Raw genomic sequence first — 22,608 nt, 5'->3', positions numbered from 1 at the left:
AGTTCCAGAAAATAGGCAGAGGTATTCAATAACACTTGAGGCCTAAATGCATAACTGATCCACTGTGATTTCCCTTATATTTTATTGCGCAGAGCACATCACAAGGATATGAAAAATCATGAATGTGGAAAATGATTCCAAATCATAAATGTGGAAAGTGATTCCAAACCATGATATGAGTTTCCATAAAGTCCTATTACAATGCATACACATTTGCTGAATCTAATAAATGTTACTTAAGGCTACTAATAGGAGAGAGAATTAAGAAAGAAATATTAAATGGTAATAGTTCTAGTTTTTATTTTTTGTGATATTTCAATTACAACAATATATATTCCATCTAAGCTGTGAAAGATGAAGAAATTTACAAAATTTCATTTTATCCATTAATCATCTGCCAACCATTAAACTTAGTCTCGTAAAAGTTGTTACATTTTTATTTTTAAAGACTGTTTTTAGATAGATTTGCTTTGGTAACAAATAGCCCCCAAACTTCAGTGGCATAAAACATTACTTTTAGTAATTTTAAGTACATTTACTTTTAATCAGGAGCTGTATGTGTGTATGCTTTATATGCCTTTCCATTATGGACTGTGATTAAAAGAACAATCTCTGCTTGGGACATCTCTGTTGGCAAAAAGACAAAGCAAGATAGCTGGTAGAAACTTAGAGTTATCTTTTCTACTCAAGTGTGTTAAGTCATATCTGCTCCCAATTAAATTGACAGCTTGTTATTGAAAATAGTAACAGTGACAATAATAATACAGTAAAAAATGAACTTATTTCCTTAAACTAAAATATTATGGTGAATTTATATCAGATAGTCATAATAAGTAAGTATTTTAGGGAAGAGTAAGAGTGATAAGCTTATAGCAGACAATGGCTCATAGAAATCCTGAAATATTTCTGGAAAACATAAGGGAGGGAATCAATATTGGGGTAGGCCATATTTTCCTCCTTAGAAATAGCTCTCAGATCTTTTCTTCTTTATCCTTGTCTCCACTCTCTGGAAAGTCCTTCTTTTTGTACAGTAACCCTAGACTCATCTTAAAAGGGCAACAGAAAGCAAGGACCCCGAGTTTACATCCACATAAACCTAAAACTCTTCATACATTTTTCAAACACCATGACACTATATAATCTCACATTACCTAAACTTCATCACTAGGAAATAAGGATTCCATTAATTTGCTATTCTAATTTGTGAAAGAAACATATTCCAATACGTCTACAACTGAAGTTCCAAATTCAGCTGCAACCTTATGCATCTAAAGACTAAGGGGAGTTTTATTAGTTTCTTGGGGCCACTGTAACAAACTGCTAAAAATTGGGTAGCTTAAAACAACAAAAATTTATTTTCTCATAATTCAGAAGATTGGAAGTTCAAATTAAAGTGTTGACAAGATTGGTGGTGACTGGAGGTTCTCTCCTTGTTCCTGGTGGTTGCTGGCCATTCTTGAAATTACTTGACTTGTAGATAGATCACTCCACTCTCTGCCTTTGTCTTTACATGGTGCTCTCCTTTTGGATTTGTTTCTAAATCTTTCTTCTTATGAGAACACCAGTCATATTGGATTTAAGCTCCACCTTAATCGACTATGTTTTCATCTTAACTTGATTGTATCTACAAAGACACAACTTTCAAATAAAGTCACCTGCATGGGTTCTGAGTGGATATATATTTTGGGAGATTATTATTCAAGCCAGTATAGGAGGCTCAACCAAATCTATTCAGGATAAACTCAAAGACCCACATCAAGACCCATTTTAATCAAACTGTCAAAAGCCAAAACCAGAGAATCTTGTAGGTAACAAAAGAGAAATGACTTATCATATATAAGGGATCTTCACTAAAATTATAAGCAGATTTCTCACCAGAAATTTTGGAGGCCATAAGAAAGTGAGCTGATATATTCCAAGTTCTAAAAGAAGAAAAAGTATAAACCAAGAATAATATATCCAGCAAAATTGTACTTCAAAAATGTCATAAATTAAGATTTTTGTCTTATAAAAATCTGAGGGAATTTGTTACCACTACACATGCTCTGCAAGAAATACTAGAGTCTTGAATGTCAAAAGGAAAATATAATAGATGGTAACTGAAAGATGTATGAAGAAACAAGGATTTCAGTAAACATAAATATATAAGCAATTACAAAAGCTATTATTACTGTAACAATAGTTGGTAACTTTCTGTTTTTTATATGATTAAGAAATGAAAACTTTTTAAAATACAATTATTAGTCTAAAAGTATCATTGGAAGTTTGGTTTGTAATTCCACATTTTGTTTTCTACATAATTTAAAAAAACTGGTGAATTAAAAAAAATATCAACTTACGGTTTTGGATATACAGCATATAAAGATGTAATTTTGTGACATCAGCACCTGAAAGGAATAGGGATAGAGCTATAAAGGAGCAGAGCTTTCACATAGTATTGACAAATTCAAATTAGCATATTATTATAGTTTCAGGTATAATTTTAAATATAATCCTCATAGTATTCACAAATAAAATAGCTTTAGAATACACACAAAAGGGGGTTAGACAGTACTTTAAATGTTTCACTAAAAGAATCAACTAAACATGAAAGAATATGGTAATGCAAGAAATGAGGGACAAAAAAGCTATAAGACATATTTGATGTAAATCAAATAGCAAAATGACAGAAGTCTTTATCAGTAATTACATTAAATATAAATTGATTAAATTCTCCAATCCAAACATAGAGAATGGCTGAATGGGTTAAAACATGGTTAAACTATTTGCTGTCTATAAGAGACTCACTTTAGATCCAAGACACGAATGTGTGGAAAGTGAAAAGATGGAAAAAACCCTTGCAAATAGTAACCAAAAGAGGAGAGGGTGGCTATAGTAACACTAGAAAAAATAAACTTTAAATGAAAAAAAGGTATTAAAAGTTAAGGGACATTATATATTAATGTTCATACGGCATGATACAAAATTATAAACATTTATATACCTAATAACAATCAAAATATATTAAGCAAGGTTGTCTTCCCTTGGTAATCTAATCTTTCTTCTTGGAAGAAACCTTAAAGAAATAGTTTTGCAATAATAGTTTGATGCTTTAATACTTCACTCTCAATAATGATTAGAAAAATCAGAAGAGATTTCTCTGGAGAGGGAAGAAGGAAATAGAGGACTTGAACCACACAACTAAACCAGTTACATCTAACAAACATATATATAGAGTTCTCTACCCAACAACAATCATTCTTTTCAAGTGTACATGGGATATTTTCCAGGAAATTGGAACCCTTGTGCACTGTTGATCAGAATGCAAATTTACACAGCCCTTGTAGATAAACAGGGAGGTGTGTGTGTGTGTGTGTGTGTATGTGTGTGTGTTTTAAGATTTTATTTATTTATTCATGACAGACACAGAGAGAGAGAGAGAGAGAGAGAGAGAGGCAGAGACACAGGCAGAGGGAGACGCAGGCTCCATGCAGGGAGCCCGATGCAGGACTTGATCCCAGGACTCCGAGATCTTGCCCTGGACCGAAGGCAGGCACTAAACCACTGAGCCACCCAGGGATCCCCTCAAGATGGTCAATTTTAATATATCATGTATATTTTACCACAATTTTAAAAACTGGAAAAAATGATTATTTACTGTTAAAGCAAAAATAATAACAATGTGGTGTGGAGTTTCTAACATATGGGGAAATAAATGTATGACAACAATAACAAATGGCCATGAGGATAGAAATGGAAGTATACTATTATAAGGTTCTCACACTTTACATGAAATGGTTTAATATTACTTGAAGTGTTGAAAAGTTAAACGTATATACCATCAACCTGCAATCACTAAAATAAGTATTTATAGTTAATTGGTGAACAAAAGTGATATGTGAATTCATAAAAATATCCAATTAATATAAATTAAAGAGAAGAAAAAGGCAACAAAGAACACATGGAAAAATGGAAACAAAAATAGTAAGATTTAAACCTTGAATGGTTAAACATAACACTACTGTATTATCTGAGACATATACCTGAGAGGAAAAAAAAAAAAGCAATACCTATACAAAGATTATATGCAAATTGTTTGTAGTTTTATTCATAATATTCATAATATTATTATTCATAATATCTTAAAACTGAGGGGCACTTGGGTGGCTCAGTGGTTGAGCATCTGCCTTTGGGTGAGGTCATGATCCTGGGTTCTTGGGATCAAGTCCCACATCAGGGTCCCCCCAGGGAATCTGCTTCTCCCTCTGCTCATGTCTCTGCCTCTCTCTCTCTCTCTCTGTGTCTCCCATGAATAAATAAAATCTTAAAAAAAAATAAGACACACGCAAAAAAGCATATACTATAGGACCTAACTAAAGAAAATTTTAGGGTTCCCTGGGTGGCGCAGCGGTTTGGTGCCTGCCTTTGGCCCAGGGCGCGATCCTGGAGATCCGGGATCGAATCCCACGTCGGGCTCCCAGTGCATGGAGCCTGCTTCTCCCTCTGCCTGTGTCTCTGCCTCTCTCTCTCTCTCTATGTCTATCATAAATAAATAAATAAATAAATCTTAAAAAAAAAGAAAAGAAAATTTTAGAAAATTCAAACCAATAAAAGATGTCAGAAATAAAATCAGTTATTGCCTAGGAAAGGTTGGGGGTAGCTTGGTTGGGAACTGTGATTACCAAGGGAAGACACAAATTTTTGTAGGTTATGGAGATGGGTTCAATATCCTGATTGTATTAATTGTTTCACAGGTTGATATATTGTCACAACTTACCAAATTCTAACTATAAATTAGACTTTATTGTAGTTAATTACATCTCAAAAAATAAAACTAGCATAAAGGCTAAAACAGAGACATTAGCAATCCCATTTAAACAACAAATATAAAGATTAAAAAATTACCTTTTAATATAAGACATAGTTTACATATGTTTTCTCTAACTAGAATTCCTATATGCAAAATTCCAGAGAAGCTGTGTTAAATAAAAGACACTGTGTTAAGAAGTAATGTCTAAAAATTTGTCAGTCTGTACCATCTGTACCCATTGTATAAACAACTTTCTGTTAGATAACTTGAAGGTTTATTATGGAAGCAGCAAATATAGTGCATGTTCACCAAAAATGTATCACATACTGTAGGAGAAGACACAGGCCATTGTATATCAACTAATTGGTCATGGAAAAACTATATATATTAAAAAAAAAACTTCAACACATTAAATCAATCATACTTTTGGAACAAGACACATTATTGATTTCATTTTAAAATTTAGGAGATCCGTGGGTGTAAAATTCATAGAATAGTGTTTCTTGTGATTCCTTTTAAAAATGCAAATATCTCCTAGGCCTGCAAATTTCCTGAAATTCAACACCTTCTGCTCTGTTGAAATACACAGATATGTTCATCTTTAATTAATAGCTCACTACAGACTGAAATTTAGTACCCTTCAATTATTATGGTTTGATTTAGAGAAACAATACTTCATTTATTTTTTTATAGTCAAACTTATGGGCACCTGGGTGGATTAGTCAGTTAAGCGACCTACTCTTGACCTCAGTTTAGGTTTTGATCTCAGGGTTGTGAGTTCCAGCCCTGTGTTGGGCTCCATGCTGGGTGTGGAGCCTACTTAATAAGAAATAAAATAAAACAAAAATCAATCAATCAATAAACAGTCAAATGTATTATATTAGTGGTAAATGTTATTAAAACTACCTCTCAGAATGCATGGGTTGGAAAGATAATGGAAATGTTTCCCAGTTTGGGAATTACCTCCTTGTCATACGTCAAAAAGTTATTAGAATTAATTATTAATATTAATATTAATCAATTAAAATGTACTTCCATCACTTTGTTCATATCTGCATAAGTCACTATATTGCAGATACCTTATGTAGTCTTAATCTATATCTATACCTGTATGTAACCAAGTGTGCTGAAAATCTGAGACAAAAGAATAGCTTAAAATGGATGAGCATATTTTAGTCTATATGAAATTTACTATTGATTGAGAGGATAGGTCTTAATTGATTTTAGTTATGTGTGTATGTGGGAGAGTGCAGGTAAAAGAAACATTAATTGTATCTTTGCCTCAAAATCTGACTCAATAGAAACTTGAATTTTTCAATGAAGCACATGTTTTTCCAGCTACTAAAAATCTGATATTACATGAAAAATTAAGTTTATAATTGGTATATATTTGACAAAAAGAAGTGACTTTTAAAAACATTGTCGTTACCATTTCTGGTCATAGCATATTCTAGTTGTGTTATCCCAGCAGTGCTCCTGAAGGAAAGGTTTAAGTGCAAGTAGTTTATTTGGGAAGTTATTTCAGGAAGCATTGCAGGGGTTGGGGGTGGGCAGAAAATGAGATAGGGAAGGGAAGGAAGTAAATAGAGCATGCAGATATGAGCAGCTCATTGCTATAGGCAACTGGAGCTCAAATCCAACAGTAACTTCTGAAATATGGTGTACAACACAAATTAGGAAATTATAGCCTTCAGGTAAAACCTGCTACATCACCTATTTTGGTACCCCCTGCAGTCAGGGGCACCATTCCAGCAGTCTGACACTGTGAGCCACAGAAACCAAGTTTAGATGCCCTCCCTATGCTCCCAGCACCTGTCACCCTGGCCAATGGCTGCACCATAGTCCTGCATGGGGTCTGTGCCAGTGGCCACCTTCACATTTGGCACTTCTCCATGTTGACAACTTTTGGACACCTAGCTTTGGAATCTCAGGCTGAGTATCAGGAGCTCTGAATGTCACCTCATCTCTGTCCAACTGCCCAAATTGGGTTTGGAAAACTCTTTAGGAGAAGAGAAGGAAATGCAGGGATTCCTTGGATAGAGAATGAAACTGATGAGGAGATGGGTACCTCATTTCCCACTACCAGGTACCCCTCTTGCCCAGTTCTTTTTCCGGAGAATTTTTCCACTTGAGCCAAAACAGGCCCACCATCTGGGATGGCTCATCCCAGGAAAATGAGGCAGGACAAGTGTTTTCTATCTTGTTATATAAGTATCTACATAATATACTCAACCTTGCCTCTTGGCAGAAAATGCTAAAAATAATCATCATCTGGCCTATGATGGGCTGAATAATATCCTCCCCAAAGATGCATATGTCCTAATCCCCAGAAATTATGAATATGTTACCTTACCTGGCAAAAGGGGCCTTATAGATGTAACTAATTTAAGGATCTTGAGATTATCCTGATTATCCTGTGTACCCAATGTAATTACAAGGGTCCTTATAAGAGAGATGCAGGAAAGTCAAATAAAAGATGGCAATGTAACAAAAGAAATTGTCAGTGAAGGAAATATAATGTCACGGCACTTTTTAAAAATTAAATTCAATTTATTTAACAGATGGTGTATTATTCGTTTCAGAGGTAGAATTTAGTGATTCATCAATTGCTTATTACATCTTGTGCTCATTGCATCACATGCCCTCCTTAATGCCCATCACCTAGTTACCCCATTCCCCATATACCTCTCCTTCTGTATCTCTCAGTTTGTTTCCTATAGTTAGGCATCTCATAGTTTGCCTTTCTCTCTGCTTTTATCTTATTTTATTTTTCCTTCCCTTTCCCTATGTTCATCTCTTTTGTTTCTTAAATTCCACATGAGTGAAATCATATGGTATTTGAAAATAGAGAAGGGGACCACATTTCAAGAAAAAACGTATAGCCTCTAAGACTATCAAAGCCAAGGAAACAGATTCTCTTGTAGAGCTTCCAGAAGGAACTAGTCCTACTAACACCTTGACTTTAGCCCAGTGAGACTGATGTTGAGCTTCTGACCTCTAGAACCATAAGATAATAAAATTTAATTGTTTTAAACCACTTTAGTTTGTGATAAATTGGCGAGGCAACATAAGAAACAAATACATGACCCTTTACAGGAAAAACTGTTTTCTTATTCCTGGTGTAAAATAACTCTTCTTAAATTTTAACAGATATAAGTACTACCTAAAAATCCAGTTAAAGCAGATTTTGAAACTTGTCCCCAAAGATTCTGACATAGTAGGGCTTGGTTGGAGCCCTAGAATTTCCAACAGCCTCCTGGCTGATGCTGATGGTATACAGACCTAAGATAACTGGATTAGAGTTATATGTATATGTTTTCCCACCCATGGCAGAGAAGATGCCAAAATTGTTTCCTACCATTGTCTGTCAATGGATGAGGGCTGCTCCTTGGGCATCTTGCCTGGCTTTTTCAGTTTGCTTTTGAGCTAAATACTTGTGGGAAAGTCATCAGGTGAAGAGTTGCGGAAGTTTGCATTAGCAAGACTTCTGAATGCCTGGCATGTTTTGTGCCAAGATAATATGGAATGGGACACCTGTAACATCTGCCACACACCTTACAACTGTCTTTTATCAATTCAATTATATACAAATGGTATAGAATAGAAAAAAATTTCCCCATCTGAAGTATGATGCTTTATCAAATATTTTTGTTAATCCATGCATTTGGGGATGACAAAGTTTACCATCCTATTTCATAACTTTATTAACTAGTCTTCATACAACCAGTGGCATAGTTTTTCCAATACAATTCTGTTGTTTAATAGTTATTTTCCCAGATGATGTGAAAGGCCAATGTTATGGGGGGGCGGGGTTTCATGTTCGTTTTTTTATATATTGGTGGCCTAATGCTATAACTCTATACTGACTAAATTTGTTTTCCAGGAGCTATCTCTAATTAATTTACTATTTTAAATGTATTATTATTGAAAAATACCATTACCTTCTCCCTCCCTCCCTCTTTCTCTATATAAAGACTAGCCTATATTTTAAAAATGAAAGAATATCTTTAAGTTATTCTTACCATTAGAGCAGCTATGATGTTTTCAAAGAGGAAAAAGCTTATGTCAATGAAGAAAAACAAAAAGGAAGTACAAGCATTGGGCATCAAAGAACATGAAGGACAGAGATTGAACCTTGCAGCTGTATGAATAGGATAAACAATAGCAAGCTTTAGTGATAGCAGGACTAAACAGGATTCACTAAGGAAAAATAAAATCTGAACATTGTATGTCAACAATACACAAAGCCTCAGAACAGATTATCCAAGATGTAACAAAGATGAAATTAGCATTAATGTCTCCAGAGTTTACAAACAACATCATAAAACCAAGATAAGGCATTTTGGCATGCATATAAACAAGCAATGCTAAGACACTCCTTTCTTAATTTGGAAATTGAGATTTAGTTTAAAAGCTATATGAATTAAGTAAAGACAATTCTTTATTCTAATATAGCACATAGAAAATCATGATGAACATATAGCATGTAAAATGAGAAAGGAATTAGTTTGTGAAAAAGTAAGACCTAAATCTAAAACTGTCTCTAGAATTTAAAAAAAACAGTTTTTATCAGTAAGATAGCTATAATTATATATTTATATAAGTATCTTTAATTTGATGTATGTTTGAGATAGTTTTTAAAATTGTGTGCCAATATTAGAAATAAAGCCTTTTTGGTTTTCAAATTTCAACTTTAAAGATCACATTCAGTTTTGTAGAACAATAAGGTATAGCATTATTAACAGTATAATATCAGTACATTCATTCTTGTGATCACTAATGTTAAGTTTATAAATGTAGTACTAAAAGTTAATATCCTGAAATCAGTTTTGTTTCATTTTTCCATTTTGACAAATTTATAATTATAAATCTACTGTATCATAGTCAAAAGAAGATAAGCAAAATCTAGTACAAATGTTGGAAAATATTTATATCCTCCAAATATGGTAGAAACATTTTTATTAGAAAAATATATACATATGCTTATTTACATGATTCTTATAGATGATAAAAAAGGACTCAAAACACAATTCCATTGTCCCATTAATAGATTTAGCTTAAAACTACTGCACCCCCATGAGTATTAAAAACTTGATTAACTTAAATAATAAATATTATTTTGACAGTATATTTTTTAAAAGATTTTATTTATTTATTCATGAAAGACAGAGAAGCAGAGACATAGGGAGAGGGAGAAGCAAGCTCCATGCAGGAGCCCAATGTGGAACTTGATCCCAGGACTCCAGGATCACGTCCTGAGCTGAAGGCAGACGTTCAACCATCGTTGAACGAAGCTGAGCCACCCAGGTGTCCCGACAGTATATTCTTAAAAAGTGATTTATTGAAGCACAACTATAACGGGTCGAATACTGCCTCCCTAAAATCTATATAGACCCAGAACATCAGAATGTGACCTTATTGGGAAATAGGGTCTTTGCTAATTAAATTAAGGATCAAGATGAGTTTGTACTGAATTAAGGTGGGCTTTAAGTTCAATGACTTTTCTTACAAGAGACAGAGAAGGACACAGAAACAGAGAAGAGGACAATGTGAAGATAGAGCCAAAGATTGGAGTAATGGACCTACAAACCAAGAAAGGTCAAATATTGCTGATAGCTGCCCAAAGCCAGGAGACAGGCATGAAATACATTCTCCTATAGAACTTCCAAAAGGAGCTAATCCTGGCAACACCATGATTTTGGAATTGTAGCTTTCTAAACCGTGAAAGAATAAATTTCTGTTGTTTTAAGCTTCCCAATTTCTGGTTGTTACAGCAGACTAGGAAATTAATACATAGCTAACAAAGAAGAGTGCAGAGGCCCTAACTTCTGCAATTTGATGAATTTTTAAATAATCAGCACCAGAATAAAAAATTAGAATCTTACCAGAATTTTCAGGGATACCACCTGTAATGTTAACTACTACTATCTTGGTTTCTATTAATTTTGTCTAATAAATTAGTATCATCTTTTTTGAAATCCGACATTATATGTGTGGGATTGATTGATTTTTGCATGTCTGGCTTCTTTTATTCAGCATTACATTTGCAAATTTTATCCATGTTGTATTTAGAAACACTTCTTTTTTTCTTATTGTTTAATATTTCATCATATGATAATATGAGTATCTATCATTCTATAGTTGATGAGTACTTGGATTGTTTCCAATTTTTTGGCCAAGGATAACGTTGCTAAATATATCCTTTATTGGCACACCTATGTGCACATTTTTGTTTGGTGTACTTATGTACACATTTGTATAAAATCTTTATAGGGTAATGTATGTACATTTGTAAACTAAGTTTCCCAAAGTGATTGAAGTAAATTATGCTCTCACTGATACAAAACAATAGTAATATGTGAGTTTCGGTTGTTTATATCTTTACCGATACTCGATATTTTTTTCATTTTTTAGAATCAGTCATTCTAGAGGAACAGTGACATCTAATTTTGATTTTAATTTGTTCATGATTCTAATGAAGTTGAGCACTTTATTGTAAGTTTATTAATAATAAGTATTACTGCTTTTATGAAGTGCTTATTCAAGTAATTTGTGCTTTTTTCCTTTGGCCTTTCATTTATCTTACTGATTTAAAAAAAATTCTTCATATGTTTTATATGGGAATAATTTTTCAGATAAATATATTTCAAAAATCTTTTCCCACTGTGGCTCGAGTTTTGCTCTCAATATGGTGCCTTTTAATAAACAGAATTCTAATTTTAATGAAGTTAAATTATCAATATTTTCCTTATGCTTTGTTCCTGATGTCTCCCTGATTAAATGAATCTTTGCCTACTCTTATGTCATGTATACATTTACATCTAGAATTTTACTATTTACTTTTGACTTGTAGATATACAATCCATCAGTAATCAATTTTTGCGTATAATGGCAGATAAAAATTCATTTTTAAAAACAGGGTTATTTAGTTGATCCAACATCATTTTGAAAAGTTCCTCACTTCTTTTCTACACGAAAGAATAAGCATTTTCGTAATCAAAGGGCTATATAAATGTGTTTCTAAAATTGTATTTCCATGTACCAGTATCACATGGTCTTAAATACTCGCTTGATAATAAGGTTTTATATTTTAAGCCTCCATTTTGTTGTTCTTCCTTCAAATTGTCTTGGCTACACTTTCCCTTTGATTTTCTACATAAGATTGAGAACTGGCCTGTTAGTTCCCAAAAAATAACAGAAAGACAAAGAAAAGTAAGGAAAGGAAAGGGAAAGGGAAAGGGAAAGGGAAAGGGAAAGGGAAAGAGAAAAGGAGGGAAAGGGAAAAGAAAGTGGAAGGGAAGGGGATAGGTACGGAAAGGAAAGAAGGGGAAAAGGGAAGCACAAGGGAAGGGAAGGGGTGGGGGAAGATTAAAGGAAGGGAAGGGAAGGGAAAGAGTGAAAATGGAAAAACAAATCTGTCATATTTTAACAGGAGTTGCACTGGGTCAGAAGTTAAATATGGAGAATATTAGTATCTTTTGAAAATGGAATCTTCCAGTCCATAAATGTAATAATAAGTCCCTCCATTTATTTAGATCTTCTTTAATGTTTTTTAGTAATATTACATATATTTTCTGATACATAGAATTCATGTATGTTATTCATTAGATTATGTCATAAGTTATAATCTTGCTGCAATTAAGAATTGTATCTTTTCATTTTTTTAAAAAAAAATCTTTGTGGTCCTTAGTATATAGAAAGCTAATTAAATATTTATATAGACATTGAATCAATCAATTTTGTAAAATTTTCTTTTAAAATATGATAATTAGCCTTTAGATTAAATTGAATTTCCTAGGATTTTCTCATGTCATCTGAAAATAGAAGCAGTTATATTTTATCTTCACTCTTGCTTTTCTTGCTGTTTTGCCCAAAATATAGTATAAATAGAAGCAGTTATTGTAGGCACCCTTGTCTCATTGCCAGTTTCAAAGGAAAGTTTGTAATATTTCTTCATAAAGTATCAAATTGGCTGTAAAAGTACCCTGTTTAAGGGATAAGACAGTCTCATTGTCTTAATATCATCTTTGTAATCTGGATTCCCTATCCCTTTCCTTCTATTTCAGGGAGAATCGCTACAGTGAATTTTGCCTGTATTTTTTATTTCCTTTAGAAAGATGTGGTGGGTGGGGCAAGATGGCAGAGCAAGAGGGTCCCCAAGTCACCTGTCCCCACCAACTTAACTAGATAACTTACAAATCATCCTGAAAACCTATGAATTCAACCTGAGATTTAAAGAGATGACAGCTACAATGCTACAGAGAGAAGAGTTTGCACTTCTAACAAGTACAACTCATTTTTAGCCACTCTGCTTTGAGTGAAATGACTAGAAAGAAGAACTCACCACAAAAGAAAGAGTCAGAAGCAGTACCCTCTGCCACAGAGTTACAGAATTTGGATTACAATTCAGTATCAGAAAGCCAATTCAGAAGCACAATTATAAAGCTACTGGTGGCTTTAGAAAAAAGCATAAAGGATTCAAGAGACTTCATGACTGCATAATTTAGATCTAATCCAGCCAAAATTTAAAATCAGTTAAATGAGATGCAATCCAAACTGGAGGTCCTAACAATGAGGACTAATGAAGTAGAAGAAAGAGTGAGTGACATAGAAGACAAGTTGATGGCAAGGAAGGAAGCAGAGGAAAAAAGAGAAAAACAATTAAAAGACCATGAGGAAAGGTTAAGGGAAATAAATGACAGCCTCAGAAGGAAAAATCTACATTTAACAGGGGTTCCAGAAGATGCCAAAAGGGACAGAGGACCAGAAAGTGTATTTGAACAAATCATAGCTGAGAACTTCCCTAACTTGTGGAGGGAAAGAGGCATTCAGATCCAGGAGATAGAGAGATCCCCCCTAAAATCAATAAAAACTGTTCAACAGCTCAACATTTAAGTGTGAAACTTGCAAATTCCAAAGATAAAGAGAAAATCCTTAAAGCAGCAAGAGACAAGAGATCGCCAACTTATATGGGGAGAAATATTAGATTAACAGCGGACCTCTCCACAGAGACCTGGCAGGCCAGAAAGGGCTGGCAGGATATATTCAGGGTCCTAAATGAGAAGAACTTGCAGCCAAGAATACTTTATCCATCAAGGCTCTCATTCAGAATAGAAGGGGAGATAAAGAGCTTCCAAGACATGCAGAAAGTGAAAGAATATGTGACCACCAAACCGGTTTTGAAGAAATATGAAGGGGGATTCTGTAAAAGAAAGAGGAAGTCCAAAGAAATAATCCACAAAAACAGGGACTGAATAGGTATTATGATGACAGTAAATTCACACTTTCAATAGTTCAGAGTCAACTCTGTACATGAATGGGCTTAATGATCCCATCAAAAGATGCAGGGTTTCAAACTGGATAAAAAAGCAAGACCCGGGGATCCCCGGGTGGCGCAGCAGTTTGGCGCCTGCCTTTGGCCCAGGGCGTGATCCTGGAAACCCGGGATCAAATCCCACATCAGGCTCCCCGTGCATGGAGCCTGCTTCTCCCTCCGCCTGTGTCTCTGCCTCTCTCTCTCTCTGTGACTATCATAAATAAATTAAAAAACAAAACATTTAAAAAGAAAAAAAAGCAAGACCCATATATTTGCTGTCTATATGAGACTCATTTTAGACCTAAGGACACCTACAGCCTGAAAATGAAAGGTTGGAGAATTATTTATCATTCAAATGGTCCTCAAAAGAAAGCAGGAATAACCATCCTTATATCAGATAAATTAGAGTTTATCCTGAAGACTGTATAAGAGATGAAGAGGGACACTATATCATACTTAAAGGATCCATCCAACAAGAGGACCTAACAATCAATATTTATGCCCTTAATGTGGGAGCTGCCAAGTATGTCAATTAATTAATAACCAACGTAAAGACATAGTTAGATAATAATACACTAATACTGGGAGACTTCAACACAGTGCTTTCTGCAAATGACAGATTTTTCTAAGCACATCTCCAAAGAAAAAAGAGCTTTAAGATACTATTTCACAGATATTTACAGATCTTTCCATCCCAATGCAACTGAATACACATTCTTCTCAAGTGCACATGGAACTCTCTCCAGAACAGACCACATACTGGGTCACAAATGAAGTCTCAACAGATACCCAAAGACTGGGATTGTCCCCTGCATATTTTCAGATCATAGTGCTTTAAAACTTGAACTCAATCAAAAGAAGAAATCTGGAAGAAATTCAAACACGTGGAGGTTAAAGAGCATAAAGAGCATCCTGCTAAAGATGAATGGGTCAACTAGTAAATTAGAAAAGAATCAAAAAGATTCGTGGAAACTAATGAGAATAAAGATACAACCATTCAAAATCTTTGGGATACAGTAAAAGCAGTCCTGAGAGGGAAATACAAGCATCCCTCAAAAAATTAGAAAAAAAAAATCAAATGCATAAGATAAACTTGCACCTAAAGGAACTGGAGAAAGAATAGCAAATAAAACCTACACCAAGTAGAAGAAGAGAGTTAATAAATTTTCCAGCAGAACTCAATTAAATAAAGACCAAAAGAACTGCACAACAGATCAACAAAACCAGGAGTTGGTACTTTGAAAGAATCAATAAGATAGATAAGCCATTAGCCAGCCTTATTAAAAAGAAAAGACTCTAATTAATAAAATCACGGATGAAAAAGGAGAGATCACAACCAATACCAAAGAAATACAAACGATTTTAAAAAATATATTATGAACAGCTATACGCCAATATTTTAAGCAATCTAGAAGAAATGGAAGCATTTCTGGAAAACCACAAATTACCAAAACTGGAATGGGAAGAAATAGAAAACCTGCACAGGCCAATAACCAGGGAGGAAATTGAAGCAGTCATCAACAACCTCTCAAGACAGAAAAGTCCAGGGCCAGATGGCTTCCCAGGGGAATTCTATCAAATGTTTCAAGAAGAAACAATACCTATTCTGCTGAAGTTGTTCTGAAAGAAAGGGATGGACTACTTCCAAACTCGTTCTATGAGGCCAGCATCACCTTAATTCCAAAACAAGAAAATACCATCAAAAAGGAGAATTATAGACCAATATCCCTGATGAACACAGATGCAAAAATTCTCAACAAGATACTAGCCAATAGGATCTAACACTACACTAAGAAGATTATTCATCATGACCAAGTGGGATTTATGCCTGGGGTTCAATGCTGTTTCTTTTTTTTTTTTTAATTTTTATTTATTTATGATAGTCACACACAGAGAGAGAGAGAGAGGCAGAGACATAGGCAGAGGGAGAAGCAGGCTCCATGCATCGGGAGCCCGACGTGGGACTCGATCCCGGGTCTCCAGGATCGCGCCCTGGGCCAAAGGCAGGCACCAAACCGCTGCGCCACCCAGGGATCCCTTCAATGCTGTTTCAACACTCGTAAAACAATCAATGTGATAAATCATATCAACAAGAGAAAAAACGAGAACCATATGATCCTTTCAATAGATGCAGAGAAAGCATTTGAAAAATACAGCATCCATTCCTGATCAAAACTCCTCAGAGTGTAGGGATAGAGGGAACATTCCTCCGCATCTTAAAAATGAAAAGCCCACAGCAAATATCATTCTCAATAGGGAAACACTGAGAGCTTTTCCCCTAAGATCAGGAACACGACAGGGATGTCCACTCTCACCACTGCTATTCAACATAGTACTGGAAGTCCTCGCCTCAGCAATCAGGCAACAGAAAGAAATAAAAGGCATTCAAATTGGCAAAGAAGAAGTCAAACACTCTCTCTTTGCAAATGACATGATACTGTACATAGAAAATCCAAAAGACTCCACCCCAAGATTTCTAGAACTCATTCAGCAATTCGGCAGTGTGGCAGGATACATAATCAATGCCCAGAAATACATAATCAATGCCATTTCTCTACACTAACAATGAAACTTAAGAAAGAGAAATTAAGGAGTTAATCCCATTTACAATTGCACCCAAAAGATACCTAAGAATAAACCTAACCAAAGAGATAAAGGATTTATACCCTAAAACTACAGAACACTTCTGAAAGAAATTGAGGAAGACACAAAGAGATGGAAAAATATTCCATGCTCATGGATTGGAAGAATTAATAGTGTGAAAATATCCATGCTACCCAGGGCAATTTACACATTTAATGCAATCCCTATCAAAATACCATGGTCTTTCTTCAGTGAGTTGGAACAAATCATCTTAAGATTTGTGTGGAATCAGAAAAGACCCCGAATATCCGGAGGAATATTGAAAAAGAAAACCAGAGCCGAGGGCATCACAATGCCGGATTTCAAGCTGTACTACAAACCTGTGATCCTCAAGACAGTGTGGTACTGGCACAAAAACAGACACATAGATCAATGGAACAGAATAGAGAATCCAGAAATGGGCTCTCCACTCTATGGTCAACTAATATTCGACAAAGCAGGAAAGACTATCCAGTGGAAAAAGACAGTCTTTTCAATAAATGGTGCTGGGAAAATTGGACAGCCATGTGCAGAAGAATGAAACTAGACCATTCTCTTCCACCATACAGAAAGATACAAGAATCCATCAAAATCCTAGAGTAGAAAACAGACAATACCCTGGTGAACTTGGCCACAGCAACTTCTTGCAAGATATATCTATGAATACAAGGGAAACAAAAGCAATAATGAACTATTGGGACTTAATCAAGACCAAAAGCTTCTGCACAGCAAAAGAAACAGTCAACAAAACTAAAAGACAACCTACAGATTGGGAGAAGAGATTTGCAAATGACATATTAGATAAAGGGCTAGTATCCAAGATCTATAAAGAACTTATTAAACTCAACACTCAAGAAACAAACATTCCAATCATGAAATGGGCAAAAGACATGAACAGAAATTTTACCATATAATACATAGACATGGCCAAAAGGCACGTTAGAAAATACTCCGCATCACTTGCCATCAGGGAAATACAAATCAAAACCACAATGAGATCCCACATCACACCTGTGAGAATGGGGAAAATTAACAAGACGGGAAACAAATGTTGGAGAGGATTGGAGAAAGGAGAACCCTCTTGCACTCTTGGTGGGAATGTGAACGGGTGCAGCCACTCTGGAGAACTGTGTGGAGGTTCCTCAAAGAGTTAAAAATAGAACTTCCCTATGACCCAGCAATTGCCCTGCTGGGGATTTACCCCAAAGATACAGATGCGGTGAAAAGGCAGGACACCTGCACCCCGATGTTTCTAGCAGCAATGTCCACAATAGACCAACTGTGGAAAGAGCCTCGGTGTCCATCGAAAAATGAATGGATAAAGAAGATGTGGTTTATACATTGTATACAATGGAATATTACTCAGCCATTATAAATGACAAATACCCACCATTTGCTTCAACGTGGATGGAACTGGAGGGTATTGTGTTGAGTGAAGTAAGTCAATCAGAGAAGGACAAACATCATATGGTCTCATTTTTGGGGGGAATATAAAAAATAGTGAAAGGGAATAAAGGGGAAAGGGGAGAAAATGAGTGGGAAATATCAGTGAAAGTGATGAAGAACATGAGAGACTCCTAACTCTGGGAAATGAACAAGGGGCAGTGGAAAGGGAGGTGTGTGTGGGGGTTGGGGTGACTGGGTGACAGGCACTGAGGGGGGCACTTGATGGGATGAGCACTGGATGTTATGCTATATGTTGGCAATTTGAACTCCAATAAAAAAAATACCAAAAATAAATAAATTAATTAATTTGTAAAAAGTCATTCATTTTGAATTTTTAAATAATTTATGGTTTATTTCACATACTTTTAAACTTTATTAAAAATAATTAAATTACATATATTTACCTGAAACTTGCTTTTTTAGCACAACTGGAGGCCCTTGAATTTTAGGTTTTCCCCTCTATGTTATTGCAGGTAATTGGAGTTCATTTATGTATACAGCTGTTTAATATTGCACTTTATGGAATAACATGACTTATTTATGTATTCAACTGTTGACAGACATTTCATCTCCTACGAAGGTATATATGCCTCTTGGAGTATGTATACAGGAGGGTCTTCCAGATAAATATTGCAGAATAGAATTTCTAGTCATTGTACATATATAATGTCATCAGTTTATTTTGATAATGCCAAATAATTTTCCAAAGTGTTTATTTCAGCTATTACCATAGCAGGATAAGAAAAACTAACATCTTTCACATTGCATTATAGAACCTCTATTTTCCCTTGTGTGTGTGTGTGTGTGTGTGTGTGTGTATATATATATATATATATATTTTTTTTTTTTTTTAAATCTATCAGCTCCTCTCATTTTTCCAGGGATCTTTTTGGTAATACAACTATAAGTGTGTGTATGTAAGTTAGCATCATTTGATCTCATATTGAAGATTGGCTTACACTTTGATTTTATTGCCAAGTATTTTGGAGTCAGAAAAACCTCAAACACTAGCCCCTTATGAACTGCATGATTCCATGAATCAATTTTATCTTGGAGAAATGGAGATTTTATTAAGTGTAGTTTTTGTTTACTGTTGTGACTTGTACTGAAGTATTTTTACATGTGAAATTCTTGGCATGATACTTAAACCCCTGACCTTTAATTTCCTTATCTTGAAAATGAAAATAATGCATCATTTGCAGAAATGGGTTATATATTAGCAATAATGATTGTAAAGTACCTGATACTCAATAATTGCTAGTAATGATCACCATTGCTATTATCATAATTCACTTTTTAAAGTTTATCTGTCCCTATAACATTATTTTCTAAGATAGGTAAAATTATCTCCGAGTATCAGTTCTTTTTTTAATATGGTGAGTTAATAATAATGTGGCTTAAAAATATTTGTATTTGTTTCAAATGGGAGGTAAAGTTACTTTAATTTATAATGGTTATTTTTCTCTCTCCATTCCTCATTTCCAATCATACATTCCACAGTTTGAAGATCATGTCTGGTATATTTGTAATATCCACTTCAACATGGACAGACCAGGGCACAGAACCCTGAATACAGACGCTTAACCTTCTATGCAACCACCTTCATAAATGCAATGTTGAATTTTTGGACTAATATATACAGATTTTTTTAAATTCCAATTTCCACAACTTTTTTCTTCTTTTATGTGACATTTACAGAGTGCCCTAAGCATGGCAGGCAATATGCTAACCCTGGGGAATACAAAGTTGAAGATAATATCCTTACTCATATGATTTCATAAACCCGTGGAAGGGTACACCCACGTGAAACACATCATTACAGTACAAAGTGATTTTATTGTATTTTTTGAGAATCTCTTTGATCTCCTACTTTTCATTCTACTTTTAGTTCTTCTCAAGTCTATCTTTTAACTCCTTTTCAAATCTGATGTTTTTACTTTTTTCTAAGATTGTATTAAAATTAAAAGGAGCCTTAATTTTCTCCTCCCCTGCTCTGCTTTAATTTATAACAGAAATCTTTACTTTTTACCCAGTAGATGATCTTTAAAAGTACTATAAACTTTTCAAAAAAAGATATGCAGAGTATGATTCAAAAACTCTCATATATGCACAAAACAAATCTAATATTTATAATAAGTTAGATATGCTTCATTAATCCATATCCTAAATATAAAAACAGTTTACCTTTAAGTAAATTTTTTGGTTTTTCCAATAAAAAGTATATTTTCAAAACCCTAGTCCCATTACCCACCTAAAAAGTTAACAACTGTTAATCATTCCAGTCATATACTCTTTGTTAAAAAATCCTTTCTTTGATGTATTATTGGTAGAAAACAACAGCCAAGTCATTATGTTCATGCATTTCTGGATCAAGAAATTGAGCAGTGCTTAGCTAAGTGATTCTTTTGCTCCATTGATTACTCAGAGCTAAGCCTACCCATATCGGGGGAGGGGACATACGCCCTAATTCTCAATGGGAAGAATTTCCAATAAACTTGACGACATGTTTTGAAACCACAATAGTCTTTAGTATTATATATAACACTAGTTCCATATTTCAAATTTTCTCAATTGTCTAAAAAGTGTCCTTTTACACTCAATGTTCAAATCAGGCTGCTTATATCTGTATCACATTTGGTTATTATTTTCTTTAATATCTTTTATTTTTTAAAAAAAGGCTCTTTTTTTATAGCGTTGACTTGACAAGACCAGATCAATTATTTTATAAAATTACCTACCTTACTTCTTTGTGGTGTCACTTAATTTTATTGCTCCAACTCCTATATCTCCTGAAAACTAGAAATGAAATCTGAAGGTATATTAAATTTACATTCAGCATTTTGTCAGGGTGTCTACTGCATCCTATCTAGACAAACATAATGTCTGGTCAGCCATTATTAGTGGTTGATAAATTGCTTCAGGAAGTGACAATTTGTTCTCTCCTTTGCAAATTTATGATTTTTTTTTCATCTTGAAATCAACAAATAACACTTGGGGTGATTTGGGGTGATGATTTTAACTTTAGGAATAACTTTAGGAATAAATACACCTATCAAGCTCTCACAAGATGTTTTTTAAATACATTGATAATTCTTGCTTGATATAATCATTAGAGTATTAGAGTAGTGGTTGCAAAGTGATGAATTTCTAATTCTCTCTCTATATATATATAACTATTCTAATAACTATTTTAATAATATATTCTATTAACTAGAATTCATACATAAATATTTTTCTTATCAATTAAGATTATTTAGTAATATCAAGTACATTCTCTAAAGAAAGGAAAATATTTTTTCTTTATTTTTACTGATTTTTTAGATAAATTATTGATGCACTCAATATCCTCAATAATGAAAAAGGTGTTTTTTCTTCTTTTGGCTTCTTAGCTTTTTGAAAAGCATTTTTAACACTATGGGTATAAAATATATACTTAATATTTTAAATTAATTGTGTTATTATTTCTCTGGTCTTTAAATTGCCCCCTCTTTTACAGTGGGATCTTCTTAAGGTTGTCAACTCTGACTTTTGGGAATGACTACATTGCTCTTTGATAGCTTCCTTGATTTCTAGCATAGCAAACTATTATATGTTAGTTTTGTACATTTTCTTCTGTAAACCTAAAAAAAAAATCTATTTTTTTCTAAGCAGCTCTAACTTAGTTGCCATGCTATGTACATAAGGTGTTCAGAGCCATTGAGTTGATGTAGCTTCTAGGCCTTTTCAGTGGACAGACCTAGGAATTTTTTTTTACAAAAATACTATGAATTCATACTTTACACCAAATTTAATAATATGTATTTTTTAACTTTATGAAATTTTATATTTATACCCTCCTCTCTTACACTGAAAATTCTAAAATTACCTTTTCATTTGCTTTATTCTATCATATACATAATGCAAATTTTAAGTAACCATACTGATATTCTAACTAGACCCATACAAGTGAAAAAAGTTAAAGTACTTTAGGTTTTCTTTGTGTGTAAACATTTCCTTTAAAAATATATAGCCAAAATACAATGTTTTGAACCTTATTGAAATGATTTGTTTTGTCTGTGTGATTATATCACTGGTATATGTCCATTCTTTTAGTTTGTCTTCAATTTTTCATACCTGCATTTTTATGTACATTTATTTGTAACATATAATAAGTTTGTACGTTTTAAGTCAGAATTAATAACAATATTCCCTCAGAAAATCTTTCATTATAATTCCCTCCCTCTGTTCTCTGTCTTCCTACATAAATATTATTAGTTTTTATTTTGACTTTTCACTATTTTGTTTGTTTGATTTTTTGGTTTTTGTTTTTGTTTTTTACAAATAAAAATATATGTATTATATTATATGCAATATTTTGCTTGTTTCCCCCTTGTAGAAGTAAGACAAAGCTGTACATTTAGTCATTCAGGAAATCTTTGTTAAAGACTTAAAACTA

General features: G+C 33.9%; 1 long non-coding RNA gene across 1 annotated transcript in view; it reads right to left on the bottom strand.

The window, feature by feature from the left end:
* Positions 1–1,830: 1,830 nt before the first annotated feature.
* Positions 1,831–22,608, bottom strand: part of LOC140593784 (uncharacterized) — a 44,185-nt gene continuing 23,407 nt past the window's right edge. Inside the window, exons 2-3 of the long non-coding RNA XR_011994087.1 lie at positions 2,340–2,387; positions 1,831–1,922 (exon numbers count right to left, since the gene is read on the bottom strand). This is a non-coding gene — a long non-coding RNA (uncharacterized lncRNA). The remainder of the gene's footprint in view (positions 1,923–2,339; positions 2,388–22,608) is intronic.

Source organism: Vulpes vulpes, chromosome 9 (assembly GCF_048418805.1).
Source record: "Vulpes vulpes isolate BD-2025 chromosome 9, VulVul3, whole genome shotgun sequence".
NCBI lineage: Eukaryota > Metazoa > Chordata > Mammalia > Carnivora > Canidae > Vulpes > Vulpes vulpes.
The sequence above is the reverse complement of the archived record's forward strand: the minus strand, read 5'-3'. Positions and strand labels throughout refer to the sequence as shown.